General features: G+C 34.9%; 1 long non-coding RNA gene across 1 annotated transcript in view; it reads left to right on the top strand.

Annotated features, from left to right (window-relative positions):
- The first annotated feature begins 857 nt into the window (after positions 1 to 857).
- Positions 858 to 6,000, top strand: part of LOC308190404 — a 30,973-nt gene continuing 25,830 nt past the window's right edge. The window contains exons 1-2 of the long non-coding RNA XR_013947157.1: positions 858 to 899; positions 3,087 to 3,276. This is a non-coding gene — a long non-coding RNA (uncharacterized lncRNA). The remainder of the gene's footprint in view (positions 900 to 3,086; positions 3,277 to 6,000) is intronic.

Raw genomic sequence — 6,000 nt, 5'->3', positions numbered from 1 at the left:
AGAATTTAAAATTGTTTCCTTCAATAATTATTGATGTAACACTTATGTTTAATTATTATTTTTTTAATAAGATTTAGTAATGTTACTAATTAATACAGTTGAAAATTTCATACTTGTACACATACATGGCATTACAGCAGCATATGGAAAGTATCAATTTTCAATATATTCCTGTTGTGAAAATTTAGAAAACTAATGACAATACACTATTAAGTTACCTTAAAACACAGAACAAAACTGTGATAAAAAAATAAAAATATTTTTTATTGCTATTCAACTTCCTCCAAAGTATATTTAAGTAGAAACAAGGAAGGATAAAATATTATATGTATGTCCATCTTTTGAGGTCCCCAAAAAACTTGACTGTTCTATACATTAGATGGGTGTGTTTGGCATCTGTATGTTTATGTATATAAAGTAAGAATATAAAGCTTGATTCTTTGAGATGCTGGCAAAAAAATCCTGGAAAAAGTAATTAAATACATACTTGAGTGGCGTGTTTAAAGTAAAGCTGTAGACTTGCTTTTAAACAGTTTTGGCTATATTTTTCAGTACTCCAAGCCAAATTATTCAACACTTCGTGTGATCCAGGTTTATTGAGCAAAACTATATCACACACACACACAAACATACGTAATATATATATATATAATTTTGTTCTGAATTGTCCTTTTTTTTATTTTTTTTCCTTAACGTTTTCATTTAAACACCACTCTGAAATGTGGACAATTTAATTCTACCAGAAAAACATAGCTGTTAGTGGGAAGCCTTGTTCCCATGGGAACTGTTGATTTGTCATCTGGCTGTAGCCAAATTCGTCCTGGGCTTTGAATATCAGTATAGTATCATTGATCTGGACATTGTATTCAGCAGGGAAGCCAGTGAATGGAGGGGGCAGGGTAAGCCACCTGTGTTACTAAGCTCTTGACATGCTGCATTTTCAAATATCTAAAGGTGCTGTTGTTTTTTTTTTTTTCCAGTTTGACTGACTTTCTGAATGTATTAATATATAGAACAGCTGTATATAAAAAAAAAAAAAAAAAGAGTACTTATGAATGAATGAGGATGTCTAGATCAGTCCTGTGTTCATTTAAATAGGATAGATATTCCAGTAGAAATAAATGAGAAATTTAGCCCAAGTGCTATTTAGGCTAAAGAGACATGAAAGTTGTTCCTCTTAAAATGTCCCCCAAAGCAGAGAGATTTTAAGTGACGAAGATCACAACACAAAGGACCTCAGTCTTTCTACTGGTATTCGTCTTTATTCTTGTACACTTCTAAGTGAGGAGTCAATGGTTTGCACTAGACACAATGGAAATCTAAACCAAGATATGTGAGCACTATCTCTTGTGAACAAGCTTGTGCTTATTCAATATTTTGCCCATGGTTTGTGTGGCCTAAAAGGTATATCTATTACAGAGTTTTTTGGAATGTGTTTCAATACTTCCTTTACTCTAAACAGACACTTTATATCTAGAAATATAATATATACCCTGGTTGCCAGCAAATTCAGCTTAATGTCTATGAATTTTGTTAATTAGTAAAGAAATTGGGAAGTAGCCTATGTAAAACTAAAGAGAATAAGGTGCAGCATATTTTGCAGGCTTTCTATCTCTGCCTATTACTCCAGTGGCTGTTAGGAGATGAAGACCAAAAGTTGCTAGAAAATTAAATGTTATAGAACTTGTACATAGTGATAGTTTTAGTTAGGGTTGAAAATACTAGAAAACTTGACAAAAATATTTCATATCTACCAATATTGAAAAGTAATGTTCAAAGTAATTGAACTTTTATAGGCTTTACTTCTTTCCCACAAATAAATCAAGAATAAGTGAAATCTGATTTGCAGGAGTCGCAGCTAGTATAAATATGAGGAGAACCAGTTGCTCAGAATGAAAAATAAAATTGAATGTAATGCATCTGGCTTAATGATCGAATCTGGTATGGACGACAATATTGTCAGTGCCAATGATCATAGAAAAGTGGGTTTCTCTGAAAAAAATTGTGAATAATCCATTGAAAAATTTTGCTGTGTGAAATACCTGTACACCAAGTACTCAGAACTGTGTATAAGGCATCTCTTAGACGTGGCAGAATGATGGGTCAATCCATCAGCATAAAACAGTTTTGCTCTTTCTTGTTGCTTTTCTTATATTTTTTTTTCTTTTCATTTTCTCTCCCCCACCTTCCCCAACCCCCAATATCCCACTGAATTCAATTAAGATTCAGAAACATGCCAAACTTTATAATTTCTTTTTTTTTAAATAAAGAAGTTTTCTGGCCTGGCAGCTCTTCCTAAGCTTGCCCCTTTCTGCTATACTTTTAGTTCTGTCTTTCAGCAAATCAAACGGTTGACATGAAAAGACATCAATCACAGATATTTCTTGGGATGTATAAAATATGTACATTCCAAGCCTCTTGAACAGCATTAAGCAGCTGTGGTTAATGTTTAAACTACAAATATGTTAAATATATTTTGAATTTTGCAACATTTGCTATTCCAGTCATTAAATGAACTTTGCAGGTGTTCAAATACACAGTAATCCTGGATTTTTTACCAAGACTGTTAACAATATTAAACTGAAACTCTGAAACCCAGGAACACTAAATAAGCTAAAAAAAATAAGTGTTGATAAGTGAGTTGAGTTATGCTACAACTGGAATATTTGCTGAAGAGGGAAAAATAAAGTTGCTTAAAAAAAATCTCAGCAGCTTCATTTTAAGCATGGTACCAGATTCAACCTCTTTATATGCCTTCCTGTTTCCCTTTCATGTAAAAACATTTCTTAAAGAAACAAGTCCCTGAATGTTTCTAATCACCATGCTTTGTATTGAAGCTGTTTTTATTAATGTTTATCTCTAAACTTGTCATTGTCATAATCTATGTGCAATGGAAAAGTGACAGGGGAAAGTGTTGGATCCCATCAATGGAAATGCCAGGGTTTCATTCATCATCAGGAGTATGTGACAGAATCATTCTCAATGCTAAAAATGGTCTGCACTTACACATGCAATTCTCCCATGGAATTCCCTTGTTTCTGGTTTGTTTGCTCAGGCTTGTGCTGCTGTCTCTGTCTGTGTAATAGGTAGAGAACTGGTGTCAGAGCAGGGGGATTGCACCCATCCCAGGAAGGCACATCCACCCAATGGAAAGCACAAGAAGAAAGGGAGAAATTTAGCAGCCAGATGGACAAGAAATCCCCTTGTACCAGGCCAACCCAGCCAAACAACCACTGCTATCCATGGTAGATTCCTTCTGCCTTCTCCGGTTAGATGGTAAGATCCCTGTTCCTGGGATTATTTGTCCATCCTACAGTGGGTTGCCGGGTCTTTTCTAAAGTTCTTGTTTACCACTGTGGTGCAATTGGGCACTAGAGCACATATGAGCGTGAAGGTTTTGCATTGCGATTTTGCTCCATCACATTAGCCTCTTCAAGTTCTGGCGTGACCCAGACATTGCTTATCTTGTGAGTGCATATCATTTCTTTTAAATATGTTTTTAAATGATTTTAAAAATCACTTAAAAGAAAAGTTAGAGGAGTGTTAAAATGTATGGAAACATCCTTTTAACCAATCCAGTGTTAAAGGCATAATTTTGTACCCAGAACAGCCTTCCTAGATTTTTTTCTCTTTTTAGTGCAAAGAACAGAACAGTACTACAATAAATTTAAGATTTATAGCTGTTCCTCTAAAACCAGCCTTTAAGTACCATTTTTGTTTATGCTTTTAATAAGGTCATCTAGTTGAAAAAGAAGTTCAAGCTTGTATGCAGTAGCCATGTGACTTGTTTAGTCAATCACAGCACAGGATATTTTAAACCCATTTTACAATGGTGTATAAAAGCTTGTCTCAATAACCATCTGGAGAATATTGAGTTTCATAACTGGTAGGAATTATTCAATATCCTTCTCCCCACAGGAATAACAATTTCAAAATCTTCAAAGACTGATATCTAACTGGAGAAAAGGTATTTAATGTTGTTAAAACTGGAAATTGTGTAGAACTAAATAACTCTTTTTGATCTACCTGAAAAATGACTTTGTAGGCCAGGGAAATAGTTTCCCCTACTGTCAAGTTTTATATATAATCAACATTTCTTTCCCTTTTCATCATTGAATTATTTATTCCACAGTGAACCCAAAAATGTTCTTTTCTGACTGGGGCTTAGGATACCAAGCTGATTAAATTAAGGGGAAAGCTTTTGTTTTCCTTTTCATAACTCGTAAAAACTATTTACCTTTTTTGTTCTTAAATTTGGGACTAGCTTCCTGGCATGTTCACAGGATCACAGTGGTGAAAAAAAAAAAAAAAAAAAAAAAAAGCCTTCCTCCTAATGCTAAGGACCACTGCAGAGTCAGGAGGTAGAACTGTGTTTTTGAAGTCAGGAGGTGCAGTGCTAGTAAAGTCAGTGAAGTTGTCTGGATCCCCACCAAAGGATGCTGCAGGCAGCTAGAAGTTAGGGCAGCAGCCACAGATACCCCAGTACTGGTGGATGTCTCCTCTTCCAGCACCAGTGAGGGCTACAAGTTTTGGACTACTGAATCCTGCACTGCCCTGTGTGTAGAAATGGTTTCTCTGTGCTCCTCAAAAACAACAGAAATCACTATTTTGTACATACAAAAGAGGCCTTTTCTGTCTACTGGTGCATGGCCACGTGCAAACACGCCCATAGTTTATTCCTTTACCGCCTTGCTTGGTGCAGAGTAACCACAAAGTCCTGTTGTGCTGAACTCAGCTGGTAAAGCATCACATAGAAGTCTGTGTTTCTGAAACAACAACAACAAATAAATAAATAAATAAATAAATAAAATAAAACCTGCTACAACAAACAATGCAATAGAGAGGTAAATGACATTTTCCCCACCTATGATGGGTAACAGAATATTAAAATTTCAAAAAAAAATAACCAACCCTTAAAAAGAGAGATTCCTGAAACAGAATATGATGCAAAGATTACACCTTGAAGAGGGGTTTAAAAATGACATGACGTGTTAGTAGCTGGGCCACACAAAAAAAAAGCCTAAGATTTGCACACCTCACTGCAACCCCCTCTCTTTCTCAAACCAATTACCAGTTACTTGGCATCTAGAGCAAAACCAATGTCATTGAAAACACACTAGTGCATGAACTTTTTTTTTATTAATTTGAATGAGGACTTTTTATCAATATGAAAGGATGGTTACCCCCAGAGTAAACACTTATCTGTAAAATAGAGATTATGCGCTTAATAACATTTAATATTTTGGCATCTCAAACCTCCTGTGTAGATCAGTCTGGGAGAGTGGTGTTTATTTTCTTGCTACATGTGAAAGTTCATTCCCAGTATCAAGTTTGTTTGGTCCACTAACTTTGTTAACCTTTGCATTTACTTCTGTATTTGATGGCCTTTCATGAGCAGCCACTTTAGTAGCTAGGATAGAAACAGTTACATCAGGGTTAGAGGTCATAGCCATTATGGGATTTCAACTTAAAACAGTCACTGCTTTAGGGGGATCACAGTGTGTTTGTGATTAATTATTTTCTTTGAGAGAGTTTCTATGAACAAGATTATTATAGTAATATATAAACCATCTGGGTAACCTTTAATATCTACCTACTTTCTTGATGAAATAATAATCAAGACTTTGTGAAAAATACCTCCCTACCTAACCAGAAGCTACCAGAGCAACAGTGCTTTCCTCTGCCTCTTTCAAGGAATTCCAAGGAAGGATAATTGGGCAAAAATCCACACCAAGTGCAAGTATGTTTTTTGACAGAATACAGTTCCTTACATTTTGATGCAAATTTAAGAGCTTTATAATTTTTTTAGTGGCATACTTTTAGCCTTTTACATATTTTACAAACACACGTGTGGGTGAAAATGTCTGCATAAGCTTATTTTTATACACCACTCCAGAATGTCTTTACTGAAGTCAAAACACCAAATAACATTTTCAAAAACTAATAAAATTATATTTATATCTTTAAGAAATACATTCCCAATCACATAGTTCAGATTCA

The sequence above is a fragment of the Anser brachyrhynchus genome, assembly GCF_964034855.1.
Source record: "Anser brachyrhynchus genome assembly, chromosome: 2".
Classification (NCBI taxonomy): Eukaryota; Metazoa; Chordata; class Aves; order Anseriformes; family Anatidae; genus Anser; species Anser brachyrhynchus.
The sequence above is the reverse complement of the archived record's forward strand: the minus strand, read 5'-3'. Positions and strand labels throughout refer to the sequence as shown.